The following is a 19,015-nucleotide window of genomic DNA, read 5'->3' as shown; positions in this document are numbered from 1 at the left end:
AGCCATTTGCCATGGGGGCACTTGTGCAGAACCTATCCGAAGCCATACTCTGTGGGGTTGATTTACTAAAGGCAAATAGACTGTGCACTTTGCAAAGTGCAGTCGCTCTAGAGCTTAGTAAATGAGGTAAAGCTTCACTTTGCAAAGAATATCCAATCACGTGCAAGGCAAATTTAAAAAACAGCATTTTTGCTCATTTAGTAAGCTCTGGTGCAATTGCTCTTGCAAAGTGCACAGTCTATTTGTCTTTAGTAAATCAACCCCAGTGTGTCCACCGACAGAGCTCAGCTCGGCTTGATCCTTCCACTCCCCCTCCCTATGATTGACGGCCGCGGGAGCCAATTGCTATGAGGAGGGAGGGAGCCAAGAGAGCTGCTGCAATCTTGAATTGGGCCCAGGCAAGTATAAGATAGGGCTGGGGGGGGGGGGGGGGGGGGGGCTGCAATCAGAAAGTTTTTTGCCTTAATGCAGAGAATGCATTAAAAGAGAAGTACAGGAATAGGTTGTTTTGGGACTTATACTTATCTAGGTGGATGCAGCATCGATCCGATATGGCTTCTGTTCACAGCGCGCCCCCCCCCCGACTCTAAGCCCATGTTCACATTGGGCTGATTTGACATGTCAAATCGGCAGCTATTACCGGCAATGGCACTGTCCGAATCAGCGCGGCGCTTTCCCGATTCCCAAAAGTAGTCTGTGTACTACTTTTGGCGACTTCGGGGGCGATTTGAGTAGACATCTGTGCATGAGCCCGCACAGAGGTTTGTCAAATCAAAGTCGGACTGCATTGCCAGCTTGAAATCGTGCAAGCTCAGCTGAGCTCGCACGATTTCAAACATGTCCTTAATGTGAACCTGGGTGGAAGACTGAGAACCGAGCGATCAAACATTGTCTATTGTTTGGTTCTCAGTGCTCCCTGAGTGACTGTGGGTCACCTCTGTCTAGCAGGAAAACAAAGTTGTGCCACTCCAGGTGAGAGCAATCCCTCCTCTACTGATTAGGTGCAGGTCCAGTCCACGGTCTGGATAGATAGCCAAGAGAACATATTGACCACACTCCAAAGTGTAGAAGATGATATTGTAGCTTTATTCTAGAGGTCGACCGATATATCGGCCGGCCGATATATCGGCCGATATTTGGCGTTTTTTACTTAATCGGCATCGGCCGATTGTGCTGATAAAAAAGGCCGATTATAACTTCAGCCGTGACTTGCAAATGACTTCTGTAATAGAAGTTAATGCAAGTTTTCTGAAGTTATCTGTGGAGAGGATTCTCCCCTCCTCTGGGCAGCCTGCCAAGTCTGATAAGAAGATACATTGTATCTTTCAGGTTCTTTTTATCAATAGACTGAACTCCGTGTGTAGAAGTTTTCAGTTTAACCATTTAAAGACTAAATCTTTTCTGACACTTGTTGCTTACAAGTAAAAATCCTGTATTTTCTGCTAGAAAATCACTTAGAACCCCCAAACATTATATATATTTTTTTAGCAGAGACCCTAGGGAATAAAATGGTGATTGTTGCAATATTTTATGTCACACGGTATTTGCGCAGCGGTCTTTCAAACGCAATTTAAAAAAAAAAAAATACAGTAATGAATTAAAAAAAAAAAATAAGCAGTAAAGTTAGCCCATTTTTTTTCGTCCAAAAGTTTTGATTACCTGTTTTTGTGTATTTATTATTTAAGATAGGGTTTTTTTTTTTTTTTTTCTAAATTATACATACAAGTGAACTGATTGGAGGTTTGTTTTGTTTAATGTTTAAATGAAAAAAAATTTCTGTATTACTTAAGGCTGCTTTCACACTGGAGCGGGCAGGCGTTGATGGTAAAACGCTGCTAGTTTTAGCGGCGCTTTACCGTCATTTTAGAGGCGCTATTCGGCTGCTAGCGGGGCGCTTATAACCCAGCTAGCGGCCGAGGAAGGGGTTAAATGCGCCCCTGAAGCGCCGCTGCCAAAACGCTTTGCAGGCGCTTCGGTAGCGGTGCGCATTTATTTCAATGGGCAGGAGTGGTGGAGCAGCAGTATACACCGCTCCAAAGATGCCGTTTGCAGGACTTTTTTTTACATCCTGCCAGCGCATAGCCTCAGTGTGAAAGCACTCGGGATCTCACACTGAGACTGCAGGGGAGCCGTTTTACAGGCACTTTACAGGTGCTATTTTTAGCCCAAAAGCGCCTGAAAAACGCCCCAGTGTGAAAGGGGTCTAACTGTTAGATTTTATGAGATGAAGGGAAAAAAGAAAGGAAAAAAAAAAATCGGCCAAATATATCGGCCCAAAAAAATCGGCATCACATATCGGCCATCGGCCACCGCGATTTCTAAATATCGGCATCGGCATCGGCCAGAGAAAAACCCATATCGGTCGACCTCTACTTTATTCCAAGTAAAACATCAAGGTAACAACGATACAGACATGAGACTGACGTGTTTCTCGAATCAATTTCGCTTAACCACTTAAGGACCGGAAGCAGGGGCGTAGCTACAGGGGGTACAAAAGTCGCAATCGCGACCCAGCCCCAGGGGGCCCATGTGGCTCCCCTGTCAGGAGTGTCTACACTTGTGTGAGCCAGAGCCGGAGTCCGGGTAGCAGAGCTGGGAGCGGGAGCTAGCGGTCCGAGGTACGGAAGACTGCTTGCCTCTTGTCTTTACACTCTGGATGCAGCTAGCACCAGGCTGGATAGGAGGGCCGGTGAGGCGGCATATAGGAGAATCGATCTCCTCTGTTCTCCTCCTGTCTCCTGTAGGTCTTTCAACGGCTGTAGGAGCAGGATTGTTTCTCCTATATGCCACCCCTGGCCTCCTATCGAGCCAAGAGGCAAGCAGTTATCCGTACCCAAGACCACTAGCTCCGCCTCCCAACTCCACACCCCCCCACCCGGCCCTGGCTCCCGCTTCCTGCCGCCGGAATGGTAGGAGAAAAGCTCCCTGCCCGAGGTCGCTCCTGGTAAGCCACAAACTCTGTCACAGCAGAGTGAAAAAGAATACACTGCCCAGCGAGTAGTGTTCCAAGTGTGCTGCTGACTGTCACTCTGCTCCCTCCCATACTGTCCCCCCTCCGGTCATGCTGTCCCCCCACACTACCCTCCACTGCCTCCCACTCATCAAAAACTGTAAAAAAATTATAAAATAAAAAACATGGTAAAAAATTATTAAAAAACAAAAACAAAAAACACACACAACACTATAAAAATAAAACGATAAAATAATTTTAAAAAACGTCCATTGCTCTACTGACCATGTCCACTACCCTACTGACCAACATCATTCCCAGTCCACACTGACACCACTGGCCAAACTAGGGTTGCAAAGGTCGCACTTGAGACTGGGCCCTGGCCTTCCGCCACCATGGCGCAGCCCAAGACAGAAGGACTGTACAACATGTGAAAGGGATCCCCTGTGGGCCGTAAAGGTTCATGGGATCAGTGGGAAGGGCTTTGGGCTCGGAGGGAATGGCTCAGGTCGTAGGGCCCTGCATGATTTCTTGCACCAGAGCCCTGAAGGTTCTAGTTACGTCTCTGACCAGAAGGATTTTTTGCCCCCCTTAATGACCAGGCCATTTTTTGCGATACGGCACTGCGTCGTTTTAACTGACAATTGTGCCGTCTTGCGATGCTTTACCCAAACAAAATTTATGTCCTTTTTTCCCCCCACAAATAGAGCTGTCTTTTGGTGGCATTTGATCACCTCTGCAGTTTTTATTTTTTGCACTATAAAACAAAAAATTTTTTTTTTTTTACTATAATAAATATCTAAAAAAAAAAAAAAAAAAAAAAAAAAAAAAAAAAATGTCTTAATCAGTTTAGGCCAATATGTACTCTTCTACATATTTGGAAAAAAAATAAAAATGTATATTACAAGATGGATAGATATAGAGATCTCAATAAGAGCATATTGATAGGTTTGCTCAAAAGTTATAGCAACTACAAAATAGGGGATAGATGTATGACATTTTTATTATTTATTTATTGTTTTACTAGTAATGGCAGCGATCAGCAATTTTTAGCAGGAGTGCGACATTGCGGAAGACAGATCGGACACTTTGCTGGGACCATTGACATTTATACAGCGATCAGAGCTAAAAATAGCCGACCGATTACTGTATAAATGTCACTGGCAGGGAAAAGGTTAACACTAGGAGGTGATCAAGGGGTTAAATATGAGAGAGAGAGCGAAAAAAAAAAAAAAAAAAAAAACACACACACCTTAGGTTAGACTTACCGGTGACGGTATTTCTACGAGCCTTTCAGGACATCTCCTAGACAGGAAACACTGCGTGACAACGCCCCTTTAAAAAGCAGCTGCTTCCACCATGCCGTCAGTTGTTACCGAGAAATCCTCCGACATGCTGGAAAATATAATCAGACAATTACCAGGTCCTATAATTATACTTTACATATGATAACCAAGGGAGGGAAGTAGGCTGCTGTCCTGAAAGGCTCGTAGAAATACCGTCACCGGTAAGTCTAACTAAGGTTTTCTCCCTTTGCCTTTCAGGACAGCACCTTGGAGAGGATAACCGAGAAACTTACTTCAGGGTGGGACTACTGCCTGCAAAACCTTCCTACCAAATGATTGGTCCGAGGCTGATAGTAGATCCAAGCGGTAATGCCTTATGAAGGTCGAAAAACTGGACCATGTGGCAGCCTTGCAGATTTGCTCAGGAGATGCCCCGGCCCTTTCTGCCCATGATGCCGCCACTGCTCAAGTAGAATGAGGTAATACCCCTTCCGGAGGTTCCAGACACAAAGATTTGTAAGCCTCTTTAATGGCCTGCTTTAACCATCTTCCAAGGGTGCTCTTGGAAGCTTTACCTCCTTTGTGAGTACCTTCCATTAAAACAAAGATGACTTTCTGATTTTCTTTGTTCTTTCCAGATATTTAAGCAGACACCTCCTGACATCAAGGGTATGGAAAGCTTCTTCTCCTGCTCCCGAAGGTAAAGGACAAAAAGTAGGGAGAATGATTTCCTGTGTACGGTGAAAAACTGAAGCCACCTTTGGTAGAAAAGCTGGATCCGTCCTTAAGACTACCCTATCCTGTAGACATCTCATAAAGGGCTCCTTAATTGAAAGGGCTTGTAACTCACTAATTCTACGTGTGGAAGTTACTGCTACCAGTAAAATAGTCTTTAACGTCAAGAAACTTAACGATGCTTCTTCTATGGGTTCAAACGGTGCCTTAGTTAGTCCCTGAAGAACTAAAGATAAATCCCATTTGGGAAAACAACAGGTCTAGGCCTTACTTTTGCCATTGCCCTAAAAAATCTGATTATTAAAAAGGTTTCCCTGACGGGGTTCTTTCCAAAAAAACTGATAAAGCAGCTACCTGCGTCTTGAGTGTACTTGCTGCTAACCCCTTCTCCAATCCCTCTTGAAGAAATTCCAAAACTGAAAACGTGGTACGAAAATCAAAGTTTTTACTGGAACACCAAGAATTATAGATCTTCCAGACTTTAAATGTCTCTCGTCACTTTTTTTCTACTTGCAAGAAGGGTAGAAATAAGCTTCTCTGATAAACCCTTCTATCTTAAGATTTGTTCTTCAGAAACCAAGCTGTTAGTTTGAGGTAAGCTGGATCTGGATGGAGAATTTGGCCCTGACTCAACAGGTCTGTCCTGATTGGTAATCTCCAAGCAGGTTTCACTGAGAGGTTCATCAAGGTTGAAAACCAGGGTCTTTTTGGCCAATAAGGAGCTATTAATATTAGCTCCGTGGACTCCAATCTGAATTTGGCCAACACCCTTGGTATCAGTTGAAACAGGGGAAAAGCGTAGGACAGATGGAAGTCCCACTTGTGTGCTAACGCATCTACTCCGAGAGCTTGATCCTGTCTCTGAAGAGAGAAGAAGACTGGTATTTTTGCATTTTCTTGTTTTGCAAAGAGGTCCACTTGGGGATAACCCCAACTCTTGGGAATTATTCGAAACAATTTCCGATTGAGAGACCACTCTGCTTCCCTTATTTCTTTCCTGCTGAGGAGATCTGCTAAGGTGTTTTCCGTCCCCTTCACATGGACTACTGATAGAGAGGGCACATTGTTCTCTGCCCATCTTAGGATCTGATGCGCTAGACCCATTAGGGTTTTGCTTTTTGTGCCCCCTTGCTTTGTTAAATATAATACTGTCGTCATATTGTCTGACAATATTTGGACATGTTGATTCACTAGAAATTCCCGGAGGGAGAGGAGGCTTAAGTGAACAGCCTTTAACTCTCTCCAATTTGAAGATCTTCTCGCTTCTGGTTTGGTCCAAACTCCCCGAATCGTTTTTTCTTCCAGATGAGCTCCCCATCCCCATGCGCTGGCATCTGTAATCAGCCTTCTGGTTACCGGAAAGACCCAAGGAAGCCCTTTTGAAATGTTTCCTAGGTTCCTCCACCACCAGAGTGATCTTTTTGCTCTTGCCTCCATGTTGAATTTCTTCTCCAGAGGTTCCTGGTATGACCAATTCATCAGAATATCCGATTGCAGAGGACGGGCATGCAACCTGGCCCACTGTACCGAAGGAATTGCTGCTGTCAACAGTCCCAGAGCGGACATGGCTTGTCTTACAGAGATCTCTGCGTTGGATTGAAGTGTTTTCAGGGTCAACTGCATCTTCTCTATTTTCTCCTGGGGTAGAAAAATTCTCTGTTCTATTGAGTCTATTTTGTACCCCAGAAACCTTACCCTTTGAGATGGAATTAAGTTTGACTTCTGAAGATTGAGAAGCCATCCCAAACCTCTTAGATGTGTTTGAACTGTCTGTAGGTTGACCTCTACTTGACCCTTTGAGTCTGCAAACAGTAGCAGGTCGTCCAAATAGGGTACTATTGAAATCCCCTTCAGTCTCAGGGGCTCCAAAGATTCCGCCATCACTTTTGTGAATACCCTGGGAGAAGAGGAAAGACCGAAAGACAGAGCCCAAAACTGTAGGTGCCAAATCCCACCCCCCCCCCCAGATTGACTGCAAGACGCAGGAACCTTTGCGATGGGGGCGCTATTGGTATATGGAGATAGGCATCTCTCAAATCGATGGAAGCCATATGACATTTGGGGGTTAGCAAGTTCCTCACTGAGAAAATCGTATCCATCCTGAATTTTTTGTATTTTATGGATCGATTTAGAACCTTCAAATTGAGAATCAGGCGGAACTTTCCTGATGGCTTTTTTACCAGAAAAATGTGGGAGTAAAACCCCTTCCCCTCTTGATCTTTCGGAACCTGGGAAATGACCTTCTGTTGCATCAGTTCCTGTAACAGAGACTTCATGGCCAGAGCCTTTTCCCGATCCTTTGGCAGGTTTGTGATGTAAAACCAATTTGGGGGGCTTTGTGAGAATTCCAATTGATAACTCTTTTTGATTAACCCCAGGACAAAAAGGACTCTTTGCTCTTTGTTGTTTTTTCCCAAATTGGTAAGAAGTCCTGCAGTCTCCCCCCTACTAGATGGTCATTTTTTTTTAGGGGTTTGTTCTGGGGTTCTAAAGAGTACCTCACCTCTACCTCTTCCTCTCTGAGAAGACCAGGGTCTCTTCTGTGTGTGGTCCTTTTCCTTATCGGCTTGTCGAAAAGGACAAAAATTTTTCCTCTGCTGTACTGTTTTCTTCTTCTGTGGGAAAGCTTTCTTCTTATCTGCTGTCCTGTCAAGGACAGTCTCCAGTTCTGGCCCAAACATCAGGTCTCCTGAAAAGGGAATTCCGCAGTTTTACTTTAGAAGCTGAAACTCCTGTCCAGGTCTTCAACCAGAGTGCTCTTCTTGCCGAGTTAACAAGCGCAGAGGACCTGGCTGACATCCTGATAGATTCTGCAGAGGCATCTGCCATATATTTTACTGCCTTAAGCAGGGTAGGGAAGGACTCCAATAAGTCTTTTCTGGAGGTACCTGCAACAATATGATTTTTAAGTTGATCTAACCAACACTCCAGATTCCTAGCCACAACTGTAGCCACCATTGCAGGCTTAAGATTAGCTAGAGATGAGTCCCAGGCTTTCTTCAGTAGCCCATCTGCCCTCTTATCCATAGCATCTTTGAGAATACCCATGTCCTCAAAAGCTAAGTCAGTTTTTCTAGACACTTGAGAAAAAGCAGCGTCTATCTTTGGTTTTTTATTCCACAACAGTTCCTCATTCTCCTCAAAAGGAAACCTCCTTTTGAGGGCTTTAGAAAAAACTGTCCTTTCTCTGGATCCTTCCATTCCTTTTTGATAGTGTCTGTTAACACTTTATGCACAGGGAACACCCTGTGTTTAATTTCCTCCAGCCCCAGGTACATCTTGTCATGCACAGACAGCTGAACTTTTTCTTCCTGGATTTCCAGGGTAGTATAAATTGCCTTGAGTAATTCATCCACCTCCTCAAGTGAAAGCTTACATCTAGATGATCTTAACTCTTCTTCCACCTCCTCCTCCTCTGAATCAATGGTTGAGGGTGGAATGCTTTCCCTTTCCTCCTCCGACTCTGGCCGCGCTTTACAAGGGAACGCACTGTCCCTAGGGCCTCTGCTAATTCCTTCCTCATAGAAGATAATAGCTCTTTGCACTCTTGTGAGGATTCTTCTTTTACTAAATCCACAATGCAGGATTTGCACAGTGGTTTGGGCCAAGAGTCCCTTAAAGGATTTTTGCATGAGGGGCACTTTCTCCCTGTTCTCTGATTTGGCAGTAGCTTTCTGAAACAGAGAAACAAGAAAAAGCCAGGTCCTTTAGAACTAAGGCTTCAGAGAAAAGTAGTACCTCCAGCCAACACCCTAAGTGCCCAGAGTCTCACTCCTTTGCTGAACTGCTAATGGAAACTGTTACCCTATAGCAGACAGCAGCAGGTTTTGAAATAACCACATAAAAGATAAAACACCCAGTGATATAAAAGGAAAGAGGTGTCACCGCACCTCTCCTACCTGGGCCTGGCCGGGAACCTGGGCGCCTGCATCCGCCATTGCTGCTGACGATTCCGCTGTCTCCATAGTGCAATCCGCAGCTGCTGCACTGTGTACTAAGCTCCATGTGCCAAACAAAAGGAAGTCCCGGCCAGAGGACCCGCCCCTTCCTCCTGCGTTCCAGCAGCAGGAACCAATCGCTGCTACGCCCCACCGGAAGTCTCCGCCCACCAGAACTGGCGTCATCCGCTGTCCGGGATTCGGCGCCGCCATGCAGAGGCCTGGCATGGACGTTCTTACTGAGCACAATCGCGCCCCCCGAACACTCCGGGTGGAAAACTTCCGGCAGACCATTACTCCTGTGAGCCGGAGAAGGAAGGGACACCGGAGCACCCCCCTCACGTGCGGGAGGGAGCTGGGCTGGTCTGAGTACCCAAACGTGGAGGTCCTGCCAAAACCCTCTCCTTGGAGAGAGCGCAGCCCCTCTGGTTCCCCAAGCAGTGCTTCCACCATGGCGGAGGAAACACTAAAACTGACGGCATGGTGGAAGCAGCTGCTTTTTAAAGGGGCGTTGTCACGCAGCGTTTCCTGTCTAGGAGGTGGAGCTGCGCTCTTTCCAAGGTGCTGTCCTGAAAGGCGAAGGGAGAAAAAAAAAAAAAAGGAGCGAAAAAAAAAAAAAAAAAAAAAAAAAAAAAAAAAGAGCAAGAGAGCGATTCCTGATCACTAGGAACAGCAGATCTCTCTCTACTCCCCTGACAGAATCCACATACAGATCCCCGTTCTGAGCTCTTTGTGGAGCGATCGCAGGTGGCCATCGTGTCCGCCGGCCATGTGCATCGGCGTCGCAGCCCCCCATCGCTCTTATAAAGAAAGTAAACCCTAATGGGTTTTACTTCCTCTTTTTCCCTTGCAAAGTAAAAGCATAATGGGCTAGTATGCATCGCATACTAGCCCATTATGTTGCACTTACCTGCAAAGGAAGCTAGCGATGTGACCGCTGTCCCCACTGTGTGGAAGTGTCCATCTTTACCCATCCTCCAAGGATTCCAGCTCTGACCAGCGGCGCGGGAGCCGACGGTCACGGCAGGGCCCTATAGAAACGGCACGATTGTGCCCTTTCTTTAGTGCGCATGCGCTGATGACATCGGCACAAGCGTATATGGTAAATATCTCTTAAACCGTACAAGTTTAAGAGATATTTTCAGTACCTACAGGTAAGCCCTAATATAGGCTTACCTGTAGGTAAAAGTGGTTGTACAGGGTTTACAACCACTTTAAAGTGGCCGCCGTACACCTACGGTGATTCGCACAGCTGTGCCAACCTGCCCCAGTATATTGACTGTGGCTGGTCGGGAAGCGGTTAATCATAATCCAAATTGCACCACTGAATGCAACACTTATGCTGGCCATACACTATACGAAAAATCGGCCAAATTCATTTCCGAAAAACGAACATTCGGCCATGAGAGCCAATGATAGTGCCATCATGTAATGACCGATAAATCATTCAGTGGACATAAACGAATCAATTTTTTGTTCAGGTTTTTTTTTTTTTTTTTTTACATATACCTAGTGCAGACAGTTCGGACGGGAAGCACATTAACCTTTCAATTTATCGTTCGTTCGTTCTGCAGAAAATTTCCAAACTTGTCCTTTGTTTTTTCAGCTCAAAAACGTGCCAACGATTTTTGATTTTGTTCCCGATAACTGGCCAAAAAACAAGCTAACTGGCCAAATGACTGAATTTCGGACGATTTTTTGTATAGTGTATGGCCAGCATAAGGCTAGCCATACATTATACAATTTTCTTCTATAGATCGTCTTTAGATTTACTAAAAACATAATGAGGTCAAATCTAAACACTTTCAATTTGTGGCAATCAGGTAGGCCCTTGTACTACACAGTTGAAGGTAAATCTAAAAGGAAATTGAATAAGAAAATTGTATGGTCAGCCTAAAATAGTATATAAGGATGAGCTCCAGGGTGTTCGCACAGCCCACGTGCAGAGCCCGCCAGGAAGTCGGCACCGCGCTGGGCTGATCATAGGCAGTGAGACATTTCCCGATCTCTGCAGCCGCGCATCAGGACAATGTCTCACTGGCTGTGATTAGCGCAGTGCCGACTTTCTGGCGGGCTCTGCGCGTGGGCTGTGCGAACACGCCGGAGCTCATCCTTAATAGTATATACTCAACTAAACCCAGTGAATGCTTGATTATGCTGATTAACCCTCCTCTAGAGTTCCTGCAATAAGCCGTGCAAAAAAAGAAAGAAGGCATACAGTACATATATTTAAAAAAGTATACAAATAGAAAAAAAGAAGAAGAAAAACTCTTTCCATTTCTGTAGATTTGCCACTGGTATATGGATCATACATTAATTGAAACAAATATATAACAACCAATAAATCATAATAAAACGATATACAAATATGGGCATGGATCAGTGGCAAACAGGTATAACAGTCGTACAAGGAAAATTCATGTAAGCCCTGGTTCACATTGGAGCATTTTGACATGTCAAATCGGCAGCAATTGCCGTCAATGGCACCGTCCTAATCGGTGCGGCGCTGCACCGACTTCAAAAAGTAGTTTCTGTACTACTTTTTGCGATTTCAGGCTGCGATTTACATTGACATCTGAGCAGAAACCTGCACAGATGTCTCTGAAATAGCAGCTGAAATCGGGACTGACATGTGGGAGTGAAATCCTGAGAGTTCAGCTGAACTCTCATGGCTTCATTCCCGCACCTCAGTGTGAGCCTGGGCTTAAAATGTTTTAAATCAATAACACATAAATATTTATATAAATTAATATTAACCATGGATAAGTTACTGTGTATGTAGCTTACTGAAATATATCAAAATGACAAAAAACAAAAGGAGGATATGCAAGTGCATGAGGACCTAGGTATAATAGAATAAAAAAGTGGGAGGGGTATCCCGTCACCTCAACCTTCATAATAATGTGTGACATCCCACTCATAGTTCAACCTCCCCCAATATCCTACTCCGCAACTTAAAGATCCAAAATACTTCTCTCTTGCAGAGGAGGCAAAACACATCTCTTCCTCTTGGAGGAACTTTAACCCTTTCAATCACTTGCACCTAACCAGAGACATGTCCCCTTCGTGTATAGGAAGTGTACATATAGCAGCAAGGAAAGCGAAAGTGATCAAATACCACCAAAAGAAAGCTCTATTTGTGGGGGGGCGACATCAGTCAATTTTGTTTGGGTACAGCGTTGCATGACCGCGCAATTGTCAGTTAAAGTGGTTGTAAACCCTTACAGACCACTTTTTTGCTACAGGTTAGCCTATAATAAGGCTTACCTGTAGCTACCCAGGATATCTCCTAAACCTGCACGGTTTAAGAGATATCCCCCGTATTTGCACATGCGCACTGAAGCAATGGCATGTACGTGCCGTTGCTTCAGTTAAACTCCCGCGTGCATGGCGTCATCGCTGCTCCAGCCAATCACAGCACCGGAGCCGCGATACCCTGAAGTAACCCCCGGGAGTGATGTCGCTGGCCGCAGCGAGGGCTTCAATCTCAGGTAAGTATTACACAATGAGCTTGTATGCTATGCTTAACCGCTTGCCGACCAGCCGCCGCAGTTCTACTGCAGCAACATGGCTCGGCTGCGCGAATCGACGTTATGTTACGACGGTAACATAAACGGCCACTAGGGGGGCGTGTGCGCTCGCTCCCCGAGCCGTTGCGAGTGCCAGGCGGTCTCAATCACCGCCAGGCTCCCGCAATCGCTCGGGGCACACGGTGAACCCAGAACTGTGTGGAAACACACAGTTTCGGGTTCTCTGAGGGGAGAAGAGACAGATCGTCTGTTCATACAGAGTAAGGATGAGCTCTGGAGTGTTCGCATGCTGAACCCGCCAGGAAGTCGGCACGGCGCAGTGCTAATCACAGGCAGTAAGACATTTCCCGATCTCTGCAGCCGCACATCGGGAAATGTCTCACTGATTGTGATTAGCGTTCAGCATGCAAACACACCGGAGCTCATCCTTAATACAGAGTACGAACAGCGATCTGTTAGTTTCCCTGTGCAGCCCACATCCCCCTTCACTGCCCCCTAGTTTTAACCCCTTCACTGCCAGTGAAATTTTTACAGTAATCATTGCATTTTTAACCTCCCTGGCGGTATGATTATTTCGGATTTTAGGTGCTGAAAGCGGTACCATTATTTTGCATGGAAATTTGGCGTTTTATATTGTAGGTCTGTAAATCTTAACAATAACACACTTAAACCTGTCCAAACCAGAGTCTAGTAGATATCCCGGGTATGATAAAGTTTGAAACACAAAAACATAAATTATAATATAATAAATAAAAATAAATAATTAAAAAAATTTTAAAAAATAGTAATAAAATAAATTTCCCCACAATTCACTATCGCTCAATTCTGCAAGTGTTCTAATTTACTATCGCTGTTTTCTAGCTGGTCTAAAGCCACTTTTGACGTAAAGGGACACTTTTTGGTTGCTATGGACAATCTCCAGTTTCCAGGCAGAAAGAACAGTGTATATCATGTAAAACTGCATGCAGGGCATGGGCCAGAGCACTGGGGACAAAAGGGATGTGAAATCATTTCATACAGTACTGTAATCTGTAAGATTACAGTACTGTATGTGTTATGATTTTGACAGTTTTTTGAATTTGCCGCCAGGCTCCGCCCCCGTGCATCGTGCCGCTCGCAGGGAACGGAGCCTGGCACAGAGAGGCTTCGGAGGAGGACGGAGCCCTCGGACACTGCGGGTGACATCGCAGGATCCCGGGGACAAGGTAAGTAACGCCGCCCCAGGATCCTGCAATGCGATCCCGAGTGTGGCTCGGGGTTACCGCTAATGGTACTGAATTTTAACCCCGAGCCACACTCGGGAATACCGCCAGGGAGGTTAATCGCACTGATCACTGTATTAATGCCAATGGTCCCAAAAATGTGTCAAAATTGTCCAATGTGTCCGCCATAATGTTGCAGTCACGAAAAAAGAAAAGAAAAAAAAAAAAAAAAAAAAAAAAAAACACACCACACGCTGATCGCCGCCATTACTAGTAAAAAGAAAAAAAAATTAAGTTAATAAAAATGCCATATAACTATCCCATATTGTAGATGCTATAGCTTTTGCTCAAACCAATCAATATACACTTACTGCAATTTTTTCTTACCAAAAATATGTAGAATACATATCGGCCTAAAGTGAGGGAAAAAAAATGTTATATATATATATATATATATATATATATATATATATATTTTGGGGATATTATAGCAAAAAGTAAAAAATAATGTGTTTTTTTTTCTCAAAATTGTCACGTTTTTTGTTTATAGCGCAAAAAATAAAAACCGCAGAGGTGATCAAATACCACCAAAAGAAAGCTCTATTTGCAGGAAAAAAAAAGGACGTCAGTTTTGTTTGGGAGCCACATCGCACGACTGCGCAATTGTCAGTTAAAGGGACGCAGTGCCGAATCGCAAAAAGTGCTCTGGTCTTTGGCCAGCCAAATGGTCCGGGGCTGAAGCGGTTAAAGCGACGCAGTGCCGTACTGCAAAAAAAAATGGCCTGGTCAGGAAGGGGGTAAATCCTTCCGGGGCTGAAGTGATTTCCAGCTCTCACTGGGGAGTGTTTAGAGCCCAGCTCCCCATTACATGAGTGGTCGTTGTCTCCAGGAGGAGGTCAGCAATAAAGACAGGTTCCCTTTCAGGAAGTTGCATGTATCAGGTAAAGAATTGGCCACAATAGGTCCTCTCTATAGCACCATTGCCCTATAGATGTTCCTGCCACACAGGCCTATATACAGGCAGGGTCTATCCTATAGCACTTCTCCGTACCCCCACCACACAGCCCTCATGCTTCATACACTCCCCGCCCCAAATAGAAGAAACCCCTCTGACAGAGCCGAGCCCTACCTGAGCTCTATTCATATCCCGCCGCGATAGCAACAACTACATCCCCCAGCGTGCTCCGCGGCCCCTGACGCACCTCACTTCCTGTTAACCCCTGAAGCTGCCCGTCTGACGGGTCGCCAAATCTGAGGAAGCACCGCCCTGCTGCACGTCGCTCTGCTGTGTGACAACAGAAGGGTTAATGTGCAGCACTTCCTGCTCTCCCTGTTTGCTCTATGCTCCGCAGCCCAGTGTATGAGGGACGTGCACGGGAGCTTGTGTGCTGCTGGGGGCTCTTGGTCACTCACCTGGCTGTAGAGGGGCGGAGCGAGGTGCTGGGAGGAAGGCCGATGTGTTGTGCGGGATGGGGTGCAGGATTGTCTATGATATATCCCAGACTGAGGTCAGCGCCCCGCCCTTCTGTCTGGACTTACAACACCGTGACAAAGCAAGTCTGGGACATGGGGCCACCGAGGTGACACGTAAACAACACTGCTGCCTCCTCCATTCATTCCCGGCCCATCAGTAGTATGGCCGGGAATGACACAGGCTGCCACAGTAATGACCGAGAGATTGATTGGGGAGTGATAAAAGCACGCGATACACGCTGCAATCGTACGTCTATACAGATGTGCGTATTTCCTCCAGTACCTGTAGTTATTGGGTAGTACGCCTGGATTTTAGGGCCCCAGGCGCCCCTGTACGCAGAAAGCAAGCAAGTGTGCTGCAAGTTTGAAAATGACTTGCTAAGCTATTGCTAGACATTATTATTATACAGGTTTTAACGTGCAAAGCCATCCATAACTCTGCCCCCCAGCTACATCACTAACCTAGTCCCAAAATACCAACCAAGCCGCTGTCATCCCAAGACCTCCTGCTCTCTAACTCCCTTGTCACCTCCTCCCATGCTCGCCTCCAGGATTTCTCCAGAGCTTCTCCCATCCTTTGGAACTCCCTTCCCCAATCTGTCCGACTGTCCCCTAATTGATCCCTGAAAAACCTTCTCTTCAAAGAAGCCTATCCAGCTTCTAACTAACACTCTGTTTTACTTCCTCCATCAGCTCATCCCCCCACAGGTGTTACCTTTTGTATCAATTGACCCTTCCTTTTTAGATTGTAAGCTCTAAAGAGCAGGGTCCTCTGATTCCTCTTGTACTAAATTATAATGTCTGCCCTCATGTTGTAAAGCGCTGCACAAACTGTTGGCGCTATATGAATCCTGTATAATAATAATAGACATGCCAGGATTCACAAGTTTTCACTAGCCGTAAGCTAGAATCATTCGAATTAAAAGAAAGAAATGTTTGAAATATATCACTCTGTGTGTAATGAATCTATATATGAGTTTCACTTTTTGAATTCAATGAGTGAAATAAATTAACTTTTTGATTATATCCTATTTTTTTAAAGATGCACCTGTATGTTTAGAGAGTTGATTAAAAAGTTAGAAAGAATTACCGTATTTATCGGCGTATAACACGCACTTTTTTCCCCTTAAAATAAGGGGAAAATCGTGGGTGCGTGTTATACGCCGATCCCCGCTATTTTGTGATGTGTCGGAGCGATCGCCGCCGACATTCACATAGCTTGTATTTTTAAAGATGGCGCCGCGGAGTTCGGAGGGACTCGGGGGCGCTCGTTCAGCTGAACGAGCGCCGCCGAGGACACAGTGACTGGGCGGAGCCGAGATACACATAGCCGAGGGTTCTCGGCTTTTCTCGGCGCCGTTCACAGTCACGCCCAGTCCCGCCATTGGACCTGTGTTATGTCAATCATAGGGACTGGGCGTGACTGTGAACGGCGCCGAGAATAGCCGAGAACCCTCGGATATGTGTATCTCGGCTCCGCCCAGTCACTATGTCCTCGGCGGCGCTCGTTCAGCTGAACGAGCGCCCCCGAGTCCCTCCGAACTCCGCGGCGCCATGTTTAAAAATACAAACTAAACGTTTGTATGTCGGCGGCGACAAGGCTGCACGGACCACTGGGGACAAGGCTGCACTGGGGCAAAGCTGAACTGGGGCAAAGCTGCACTGGGGACAAGGCTGCACTGGGGCAAAGCTGAACTGGGGCAAAGCTGCACTGGGGACAAGGCTGCACTGGGGCAAAGCTGCACTGGGGCAAAGCTGCACTGGGGACAAGGCTGCACTGGGGACAAGGCTGCACTGGGGACAAGGCTGCACTGGGGCAAAGCTGCACTGACAAGGCTGCACTGGGGCAAAGCTGCACTGGGGACAAGGCTGCACTGGGGCAAGGCTGCACTGGGGACAAGGCTGCACTGGGGACAAGGCTGCACTGGGGACAAGGCTGCACTGGGGACAAGGCTGCACTGGGGACAAGGCTGCACTGACAAGGCTGCACTGGGGCAAAGCTGCACTGACAAGGCTGCACTGGACACTGGGGAAAGGCTGCAGATGAACACTGATGAGGCTGCATTGATGGGCATTTAAAAGTAAGTTTTTTTTCCTTAAACTTCCCTCCTAAAAGTTTTTTTCCTTAAAATTCCCTCCTAAACTTGGGGTGCGTGTTATACGCCGGCGCGTGTTATACGCCGATAAATACGGTATTTCTTCCAGTCTTCCGCGGTAATCATATGGCTCAGTTCTCTCTCCCAATTTCTGGTGTAGTACGGGCAATAAGGAAATGCATAGGTAATAGTATGCAATGGGGGTTATTTACTAAAGGTAAATCCACTTTGCACTACAAGTGCAAAGTGCACTTGGAAGTGCAGTTAGTGTAGATCTGAAGGGGACATGCAAGGAATATAAAAGAACTGCATTTTAGCTTGCACATGATTGGATAATAAAATCAGCAGAGCTTCCCATCATTTCAGATCTACCCCTCAGATTTACAGCGACTGCACTTCCAAGTGCAATTTCAAGTGCACTTTACACTTGTAGTGCAAAGTGGATTTGCCATTCGTAAATATCCCCCAGTTTATTTTAGAGATCGTGTGAGAGCGCTCTGCATACCCAATACAAAGAGACTCAAATGGAGTTAAAGCGGGGTTCCACCCAAATTTTGAACAATATCTGTATGTATTCTCTTCCTTGCCTAGATGCTGACATGCCGTTTAAAAAAATTTAAATCGCCGTAATTACCTTTTATTCTTCTATTCTTCTTTGCACTTCCTGGTTCTCCTCCCGTGGGAGTAGGCGTGTTTCTAGCCTCTCCCAGACTCCTGGGAGCTAGTCTCAGGCTTCCCAGGATGCCACTGAGCATGTGCGGGAACGAGCGGTGAATGCTGGGAGCACAGCATTCACCACATCCAGGAAATAAATGCTTGTGGGCTTCAAATGCCCACAATGAAGATGGAAACCGCCTGCAGTGAATAATATAAGTTATTCTTTCCGACGAAATCTGACACAGGCGGACATATTACACACAATATGTGAGTATGTAATGCTGAGAAGAAAAGATTGTGAATGAACTAAAAAAAAAAAAAAAAAAACGATAGATAGGTGGACCCCCGCTTTAAGTCCCTATGAAGTGAACCTCATTTTAGATAAATGTATATAACAATGCTGAAGCTATGAAAGGTGAACTCTATTGCACATTAGATACAAAGAAGAATAAGGGCTTATTTTTAAGGCATATTTCACCATTTTGCAAAAAAAAAATACATGCAACCATACTGAAAAAAGAAAAAAAAAAATGTGCATTTAATAATTTTGTTGCATTTGAGCAATGTGCAGACTATTCCTCCAGCCCCAGGTTTATACGGAGGAACGGAACTGCAGTTAGAAAGGCTGGAGGAAGTAATCAGTGGACTACGAGTGCAGTGACATCACCACACCTATGCTCCACTGATACCTGATAGGTCAGGGACGTGCAGGCAGGGGAGGCAGGTGAGGCTCTGCCATGAACATTAACTCCTCACCTCTTGTCAGAGGCACTGAGCTCAATGGACAGCTTGGAGTCTTGGACCAATGATAAAGTACCACTAGCCCCAGCTGTGCAATAAAAATGCTGCGTTGGAGGCCCGCCTCTCACTGCAGTGTCATAGAGGGGGCATGCGTCTAAAAGACAAATGCTCCCTTCCAGCCCCGCCCTCTTAACTAGATGGAAATACATGGGTTTATGGGTATAAGATTTATCCACAATGCCATGTTTTTCTCACATAGTTAAAGGGAGAATGAGAATCTGCTGCTGTTGAAAAGGTACTGTTATAGTCAAGCTAAATTATATATTATTATGTCATATGTTATAACATAATTTATTATTTATCTATTTACTGTGAAATTACTGGTTGGAAGTTATAACTTCAAACTT

General features: G+C 45.6%; 1 protein-coding gene across 3 annotated transcripts in view; it reads right to left on the bottom strand.

Moving 5' to 3' along the window:
- APAF1 (apoptotic peptidase activating factor 1) overlaps positions 1 to 15,196 on the bottom strand; it is a 169,618-nt gene extending 154,422 nt beyond the window's left edge. For 2 of the 3 annotated variants that reach the window (XR_012242871.1, XM_073620398.1), the window contains exon 1: positions 14,771 to 14,894. The gene's annotated coding sequence lies outside the window, so the exon portion shown is untranslated. Of the gene's footprint in view, positions 1 to 14,770; positions 14,895 to 15,054 lie in introns of those variants that run through there. The other variant, XM_073620399.1, reaches the window with a different exon arrangement.
- Between the last annotated feature and the right edge of the window lie 3,819 nt (positions 15,197 to 19,015).

This window comes from Aquarana catesbeiana, linkage group LG03 (assembly GCF_042186555.1).
Source record: "Aquarana catesbeiana isolate 2022-GZ linkage group LG03, ASM4218655v1, whole genome shotgun sequence".
Classification (NCBI taxonomy): domain Eukaryota; kingdom Metazoa; phylum Chordata; class Amphibia; order Anura; family Ranidae; genus Aquarana; species Aquarana catesbeiana.
Note: the sequence above shows the minus strand (reverse complement) of the source record. Positions and strands in the feature narration are given on the sequence as shown.